At 33.7% G+C, this 9,746-nt stretch overlaps 2 pseudogenes; both read right to left on the minus strand.

The window, feature by feature from the left end:
- Positions 1-7,030: 7,030 nt before the first annotated feature.
- LOC125777950 (small nucleolar RNA U3) lies at positions 7,031-7,158 on the minus strand (annotated as a pseudogene).
- A 1,133-nt stretch (positions 7,159-8,291) lies between these two features.
- On the minus strand, positions 8,292-8,421 carry LOC125777932 (small nucleolar RNA U3; annotated as a pseudogene).
- Positions 8,422-9,746: the final 1,325 nt, after the last annotated feature.

Below are 9,746 nucleotides of genomic sequence, written 5' to 3' on the forward strand. Positions count from 1 at the left end.
AGATATTTTTGCCATTTCTTGCAGTTCAAAGTGCACTTTTGGTGAACAGTTAATCAAAGTAACTGCCAGGAAAATTTCTATTTTATTTGTTAAATATTTAGATGATTTCAAGGCAGTAAAATTGATACTCCTTTATAAAAAATCGACTTCGGATGAAAGGGCATTTAAGCTTACCTTAAAGGAAATGGTGATAGCCAAAGATACAGTACTTTGAAAAGGTTAACTTTGTGCGATTAAGAATTTTAGAAGCCTTAAAAAGACACCTTAACCCATTTCCAACCGCGCTGCAAAAATTTTAAAATTTTTTTATTTAAGGTACATTTTTAGATTAATTACGGCCCCCTGATTCCAAATCTGTCATCAAAAAATTTCTACCTCTTCCCGTTTTCCCGATATGTCAAAAATTAAATTGTTCGATTAATCGAACACTGGCGGTGAACACATACCATAAAATCCCATACAAATGCGAAATGTCAATTTTTCCCGCCAAATGATAGCGCTTTGACTTTCTTTTGTGTGTTTCAGAAGAAAATACTTTTTTTGTGCCTGCTTTTCATATTCTTACATTTTAATAGTTTTTCGAAAAATAAATGGTGAGAATCTATTAGAATATAGTTTCGTTTGATGTGTAATTCCGAGTGTTTGTCTTTTTTTTCCCGCCAAATGATAGCGCTTTGACTTTCTTTTGTGTGTTTCAGAAGAAAATACTTTTTTTGTGCCTGCTTTTCATATTCTTACATTTTAATAGTTTTTCGAAAAATAAATGGTGAGAATCTATTAGAATATAGTTTCGTTTTATGTGTAATTCCGAGTGTTTGTCTTTTTTTTCCCGCCAAATGATAGCGCTTTGACTTTCTTTTGTGTGTTTCAGAAGAAAAGACTTTTTTTGTGTCTGCTTATCATATTCTTACATTTTAATAGTTTTTCGAAAAATAAATGGTGAGAATCTATTAGAATATAGTTTCGTTTGATGTGTAATTCCGAGTGTTTGTATTGTTCCTCGATTCCAGAATTGCAAAATGGCACGTTCAAAGAAAACAACAATGAGGGAGATTGAAGATATTTTAGAGAATTGGCGATGATAAAAATGCGGTTCAGTGTGTCAACGTACTCCCACCCAATGTACATGAACTATCCAATTCTAAGAACCAGATAACCCTTTGTCGCTGGCAAGATAATAAGGAGGTCACCATTACTACAAACCATGATCAGATTCTGACACTCTACCCTGTTCGGCGTTGGCAAAAGGCATCTAAAGCTTCTAAGAAGAGCCTGGGAGAAAATGGGAAATTTTTTCAATGTCGATCAACCTGCTATGCTTCACAATTATAACAAAGGAATGGGTGGCGTTGATCTCCACGACAATGACATTCAAAATGATCGAGTAAACATCCGTGGAAAGAAATGGTACTGGCCACTTTGGATAAACACCCTAAATTCTTCCACTGTGAATGCATGGAAATTGCATTGTTTGGTCGCGAAATATAAGAATGAGAAGCCAATGAACCAAAAACAATCCAAGTCGTCAGTCACTGAGTCTCTTTTGTAGACCGATGAAAAAGAAGCATTGGAGGTGGAAGATGATCTGCAGTTCCAAAGACCACGCAACTTACCAAATGTGGTTGGTGAACACCTCATCGTCCGTCAACCTCAATTGAAATGTCGTCGATGTCAATTGAAAGGCTGTGAAAAACCAACAGTTTGGATGTGTGAAAAATGTGCCAAGCATATGCACTCGAAGTGTTTCAAAGATTTCCATGAAATACTATCTAAATAATCAAAAATAGCCAATATTCAATAAACATTTGTTTTTACTGAAATAATCTTGTCTATTCATTTATATTACGATATGTTGTATGTGATGACCGCCACTGTTCGATTAATCGAACATCTATTTTGAGTAATACCTGTGCCATCCCTGTTTTGTCAGGTGTTGATTTTTTTATTGTAAAATAATATTTGGTTCTTTGCCTATAAGACCTCATGTTTATTTTTTTAGTTTTATTTATTTACATATTTTTAATACAATTTACAAAAAAGGTCTACCGGCAAGGCATTTTTCAGCTCCTCCCCCAATCAAATTAAGGGGGAGTTGGGGGTTGGTAAATATAGTTATCAAAGTAATATATGATATTCACTATCGTCCTGATATCATTTACCTTCACAGCTAAAACAATTATTCAAAATAGACAACTTTGCTGTTCGATTAATCGAACACCAGTTGGAAATGGGTTTATCAAATTTGGACCAACACGATTTTCCGGCAGTTGTTCGACATTTGCAGTAAAGGTTCTGCAGGTTGCTCATACGCAGTGGCAGTCCGCCTATCCATAAAATATGTTACGTATATGCAGGGGTGAAATTTTCGGCAATTTTACGACGTTTACACTAAACAAGCAATCAAGAAAGTACTCAGAATACTGAGACTTACGTTACTCTTGCGCAGCACAGTGGCACCGCTCCATACATTTTTTGGAAAAAAATAGAAGAGGAGTGGTCGTACAACAATGAGACTTTGCAGAAACACTTCTCTGGACTAAATTAAGAAATCTTGAAAAAATCTTGGAAAACCGCTCACTGCCACACCTACCTCCCATATAACTGCAATTGCCAAAATTTTTATTTTTGGACCTAGGGACTTGAATTTCGGGACACTTCTTAATTGAGTTCTCCTGATGAAAAAAAATTAAACTTAAACGCAAAGTGACGTTATTTATACCCTTACCTTGATAAAAATCCAATATAATATGCGAAAAATTGTGTTAGTTTTTATTTGTAATATTATGCAAGCACCATATCTTTAACAATGGGAAATCTAAGGAAATTTTGTTCGAATGACGCCTTAAGCTACTTATGTAAGGATCCGAAGTTATAAGAAGTCTGTTGAAGACATCAGTATTTGTGGAAATTCGATCACACTTTCCCGAAAACATCAATCGATACTTCCTGTAGTCCTTGTTTCTGGCTTCCTCGGCTTCCTCTGAAAGCATTCCTATTGGTAATACGGCAGCATCCATTATATCCTTACCATGCATTAGTACTTTGTGCACAGTAACAGGCATATAAAACCAACTATAATTTTGTACGAACAGTTTCACAGTGTCCGACGTATATAATTTAAATTTGTCACTATCAATTTTTTCGCCACATGTAATTATTTGAAGAATTATCCTGAATCGATCGATAAGTTCTTCATTGACGCCAGTAATATCCACAACCATTTGTGGGTTTAAAAAAAAAAAGCTTTGAAGTGTTCCCGTCGTTAGAAGTTCCTGTACCTTGTTGAACAAAATCAACTCGCAACCGCATTTTATCTTTAAAGGCCGCTTGTATTTTTAATTTATTTTGTATTTTAATTTCTTTGTTTTTGAAGGTTGCAGCCCATTTCTGAGATGGTAAATTATAAGCTATATGGAGAATGCATTCCATAAACTTGATTCTAGCATGTAAGGATGAAATTCCCAATTCACATGCCCCAGGTTTAATTGTTTTCATTGAAACTAACTCTAAGTTGTTCATTTCAGTAGGTTTCGCTCAAGCTTCAATTCCCGAGAGCTTGAAAGTATACTACATTTTTTGTCTTATTGACCATTTGTATGAAATATTGGAAATGACTTTTGAAATTAAAATCGATGTTACTAAAAGGGACGGTAATTGGCGATGGTTTTTTTTTCTTTAATTGAAAGTACAGACTCGGAACTTTCATTTTTTTATAGTAAGAGGGCTAAGCAAGGCAAAGCACATAAAGTTTTTTTCCATCAAAAAATGAAAAGTTGATATTTTTTAGTATAATTTTTGAAAAATTATAAAAATTAGCTTACTTTCCCAATTTCAATAAATTTTTTTTTATAAACAAGTACGTGCTATATTTTCCACTGCCAATGCCACTGTGCGCAGTGCCAGTTCGTTTTGTCTGTAAGATTTATTACGTATACGCAGTGGTGACGCCGAGAATTTGGTAGTATGGATTGATACAAAATTTTCTGTAAATTATAAATGTCATATATAGAGTGGATTGCAATCCAATATTTAAAGCCGGAAATCTTAATGAGAACATATTCCAGATTACGAAAAAACAAAAATTTCTTTTATAAAATTATGCAATGCGTGATAACTAAAAGGCAGAAGTTGTGTAAAAGTTTTTCAAAGATATGTATGTATTATCTTGGACGGAATAAAGCAGTGCTGCCTTTTTGTTCATGTTTTTTCGCACTGGTTAAAGTGCAGCTGAGTAAATTTATTAAAGCAAAGTGACACTGCAACATATTTAATTTCATGGCTGTCACAGCGATTATTTTAATTGTGTGGCAGAAAGCGGCCTAGATATAGAAGAAGGGTAGATTGCTGGGGAAAGAGGAGAATCTTAATGAAAGTGGGAATACTTGCAAGTCAAATAAAAGCGAAGTGAGGACTGCAAGGTGGCGGGAGGCGTATGTGGAGAGGAGGAAAAATAATGACAACGAATAACAGCGAGAGAATTGCTGTTCGAGCGTAATACTATGTATGTATTGTATGTGTTCACACAAGAATTATTACTGTTCGCATACACATATAGACATAGAAATAGCTGCAATATGTAGTAAAAACAGAGGAAATTTAATTAGCGCTAAAGGATGCCTAATAAAGCTGGGCGAGTAAGCTGAAAAATTGCAAAAGTTTGCTTCGGTTAGGGGGTCACAACGCGCAGTAGCTTTGTACACAGACATATATACAAATATGGTACATTCACAAATAAACATACAAATATACACATGTACATATTTCCAGTTTAATTTTTGTTGTTGGCCTTGAATTAATTTAATTTCAACATAATTTTATTGCAATAAGCACGCGCTAGCTCACTCAGACTACTCCGCTGATGCATGGTGTAGCATACTTTTAGTTGCTTAATCCTCAGCTATATTATATAGTGCAATAGCGGTCTACACCTAGGCGGTTAGGTTTTGGGTTATAAATTTCAGCACTAAAAGTGGTAGCGCACGTTCATCTATACTCCCATACAATGCCCTGTGTGTGTGTGTTAGTGTTCGTGCAAGTGTCGCTAACACATAAATTTTGCTTTACAACGCTGACATTTTTATGGTACCGAAAGTCGGCAGTCCGTGGAACTTCAATTGGCTAAAGCAGCTACAAAATCTGGTGCGAATTGTTGTGATAATAAGGGAGAGTGGAAAAGACCGCTTGGCGAAGAAAGCATTGACCTGTAGCCTGCCGGCTAATAAAACAGCAATATTGTTATGCTTAAAGCAATACGTTTAGAGGAAATCTATCAATATTTTCGGAGAGAATTTTAAAATACTCTATGCGAGTCATTTTCTTTTTTTAGGAATTTTATTACAAGGTCTCAGTTTTAATAAGCTATTAAATTATTGGAAGATTTTGTGAAAGGCATGAGACAGATCTTCGAGAATTTTTGAGAAAATTTTTGTAAATTTTTTTTTTTTAATATTCGAACACTATTTTGAAAACTATTTGGAATGTTATCGTAGAAGCCGTGGAAGCTTTTGTGACGAACACATTAACGCTTTTTCAAAGCTTTTTATTTTTGCAAGTTTCTAGGAAAGACTGATTGGTTTTGTGAAATCATTTTGGGAGGATTTTAAAGCTAATGTGAATATATTTGAAAATTTCTTTATAAGCTTTTTGTATCTGGTCATTGGGAAATATTTTTGGAAGCGAAAGCTTTCTGAAAACTGTTGAGAAAAATATTTGAACACGTTTTCTGAAAGTTACCGTAGAAGCTTTTTAAGAAGTCGTCGTGAACGCTTTTTTGAAAGCTTTCGCCTACGCCTAGCTATTTGAAAGCATTTCCGAAAGTGTTTATGAAAGCCATTGTGTCATTATCGATTAACCTTTTATAGGCTTTTGTTAAAATTGTTAAAACCAAATCTTTAAAGGTTGCTTTTAAAAAGAATTTTTTAAAATCTTCCGTGAAAACTTTAACAAATTTTTCGAAAATTTCCTTAAGCATTAAAAAAAAGGTGCGTGGAGTCCCTACGCGCGGATGAAGTTATACTTCTTAGTGATTTTCAGAAATGCATATCATTTTGTATGAAAGAAAACTAGAAAACTTGAATTTACATTTTATAAATTTATTATGCACATAAAATGAAGAATAAAGCAATCTCTAAATGAAGGAATTTTGACTCGGAAAGTAGTTCCGTCTCTTCGTTGCGGAAGAGAATATGCAGCGTAATCATCTCTCTTTTGTTCTTCGCCATTTTGGCTGCCGGATTGACTTGTGAAGATCAATTTTTTGTTGGTGACATATTCATATGTGTACGCATATGTATGTTTGTATGCTTGTGATTTATTTTTTCGGCAATGTATGCAAATATATGTACATATAAGTATATATGAATGTATGAACATGCAAGTCAATGCGCACACATGCGTATACATACACTCATATGAGCATGTACAGACACACAAGATAGGATAGAAGATGTATGCCTTTTAACATCATATACTCTACAAATAAATATTTTTCTTACTAATAGAAATTAAAATAAAGAAAAATACTTATTTTTATAGTATACGAAGTTAAAAGTAAAAAATTAAAAATTTATTCTGTCGGGATTCGAACCTGGGACCTGTGTTAGCATCTTGACCTTCCAAGCGCTTACCACCAACACCACCATTGATAATTAGGTTGCACTGCCTTAAGTATGATTTGGTTATGAATGCAAGAAACATACGATGGTTCTAATAATTTTGTTTAAGTATAGAAATATACATACTTTGTAGAACATTTGCTTTCGCAATAAATTTATCACAGCAATACATATGCATAATATGTATATACAACATATACATAACATTGCTGTGATGCCCTGAGAAGTATAGTCTTAATAAATTTACTATTAATTTTTTGCTTACTAATAGAAATTAAATTTATCGCAGCAATATTATGTATATGTTTATGTATATTGCTGTGATAAATTTATTTTCTATTAGTAAGAAAAAAATATTTATTAGTATTGATTTCCAAAAGCACAGAAATGATTCTGTGAATTTATTCATTAAAATCGCCACTCAGAAGTCGTTTTATCCCTTGTAAGCGAGCGATTTTCTTAAATCTCACGCTTCCACATAAAACCATATACCTCGTCCTCGTGGGTCAGTTTCAAAAACCACAGAAGTGATTCTGAAAGGCCAACGCAGAGTATTTCAACCAAAACATACGTAAAATAGTTGAGAATTCGCAGAAATGAAAGACAAACGAAAGAAAAAGAAGTATAACTTCAATAATGCACAAGCACACAAACATAAATATGCGCACACATGTGCATAGTCACCTCGTCATCGCGGAGAATATGAAGAGACAGAAACATATGTATTTACGGCAGCGTTGTCCACTGCCTATGCGCACAATAGCGCACGGACAGTACCAGACACCTCACACCAACATGTCGCGACAAGTGTCTGTGAAAGCACGATTGCGCTACTGTATTCAAACTAAAAAAAAATAAATTTCGTTAAGATTCGATCGTATGTTTCTTGCATGCATAACCAAATCATACTTAAGTCAGCGCAACCTAAGAGTCAATGGTGGTGTTGGTGCTAAGTGCTTGGAAAGTCAAGATGTTAACACAGGTCACAGGTTCGAATCTCAACAGAATTTATTTTTAATTTTTTGCTTTTAATTTTTTGCTTTTTAACATAGTATACTATACTAATAAATATTTTTTCCTTACTAATAGAAAATAAATGTATCACAGCAATATTATGTATATGTTTATGTATATTGCTGTGATAAATTTATTTTCTATTAGTAAGAAAAAAATATTTATTAGTATAGTATACGATGTTAAAAAGCAAAAATTTAAAAATAAATTCTGTTGAGATTCGAACCAGTGTTCACATCGTGACATTCTAGCCGCTTACCACCAACACCACCATTGACAATTAGGTTGCGCTGACTTAAGTATGATTTGGTTATTCATGCAAGAAACATACAATGGTTCTAATAATTTTGTTTAAGTATAGAATATACATACTTTGTAGAACATTTGCTTTCGCAATAAATTTATCACAACAATACATATGCATAATATGTATATACAACATATACATAACATTGCTGTGATGCCCTGAGGAAGTATAGTCTTAATAAATTTACTATTAATTTTTTGCTTACTAATAGAAATTAAATTTATCACAGCAATATTATGTATATGTTTATGTATATTGCTGTGATAAATTTATTTTCTATTAGTAAGAAAAAAATATTTATTAGTATAGATTTCAAAAAGCACAGAAATGATTCTGTGAATTTATTCTTTAAAATCGCCACTCAGAAGTCGTTTTACCCTTTGTAAGCGAGCGATTTTCTTAAATCTCACGCTTCCAGATAAAACCATATACCTCGTCCTCGCGGGTCAGTTTCAAAAACCACAGAAATGATTCTGTGTGATTCTGAAAGGCCAACGCAGAGTATTTCAACCAAAACATACGTAAAATAGTTGAGAATTCGCAGAAATGAAAGACAAACGAAAGAAAAAGAAGTATAACTTCAATAATGCACAAGCATACAAACATACATATGCGCACACATGTGAATATGTCACCAACCAAAAATTGAAACATTGTTCTACAAAAACAACAACAGCATAAGCATGGAACATTGTGTTGTGTTGTTGTGTCGGCCGAGCTGTGCCGAAAGAAACGAACAAACGATCGCCGATTGTCACCGCTTCGCTTGCTGCTCGCACATCTTCGCAGACAAGGTTGCGTTACATTCATATGGATGGAGCGAGGTTGCGCAACTTTGCGTTACTTTTATATGGAAGGTTGCGCAACCAGAATCTATCGCAACCTTTTCCGTCGTATAAGAAGTATAACTTCAAAAAAAAACTTTCTGGTTCCGTTTTACGAGAGCTTCCTTTAAAACATTTCATATTTTGTTAAAGCTTTTGAGTCTTTGTTGGTCTTCCATAAACAAAAAAAACTGTTGAAAGTGTGTCCACAAACACTTATCTCACGGAATTCCTCACAGAAATTGATTTTTGCAATATTATGCATTCGGCTGAAATTGCAAGTTTTTTCAAATGACAATTCTCACTTATTCAATAACCCTTCACTAATACTGATTGAAATTTGTTGTACACACTAATCGCAAAAGGAATCGTTTAATTACCGCAAATTATTGTAAAGTTTTGCATTCGACAAATGAGAGTGACAAGGAAAAAGCGCAATTAAATTGATTTTGCTTGTCATTAAATTTAAGGTAACGACACTTTGAACTTTGACCTCTCGTTGCAAATACACTGTTAGTAGAAACGACTTACAAACATCGCTGATAATAAATGTAGATGTGCGTGGATAGACACGCGTATATGTGCGTGAAAGCATACCAGTATATGTAAATGGTTATATTTGTTTTAGCTTGAACTCAATTACAATTATTACTGTAAAGATGTGTCACCTCTCAAGCTGATACCTGTGTGCAAATAAGTTCCCACATGAGAGATGCGATATAAGTATATGTGTGTGGACTGAAACACTGAAAGTATGAGAAGGAGATAGAGTGAGAGGTAGCTTATATTTAGCAGATAAAATTTATCGAATACACCAATAATACAAATTGTAAGTTCTGAACTGGTATATAAAATATTGGTTGAAAGTAAGTTGAAAATAAACTATGATTTAGACTATGAATAGAATAACTATTTTGTAGTCATGTTGTTTAATTTTTCACTACGGAACTAGATTTTACTCGTAACCAGTCGCAAGTCAGATGAAAA

The sequence above is a fragment of the Bactrocera dorsalis genome, chromosome 3, assembly GCF_023373825.1.
Source record: "Bactrocera dorsalis isolate Fly_Bdor chromosome 3, ASM2337382v1, whole genome shotgun sequence".
NCBI lineage: Eukaryota > Metazoa > Arthropoda > Insecta > Diptera > Tephritidae > Bactrocera > Bactrocera dorsalis.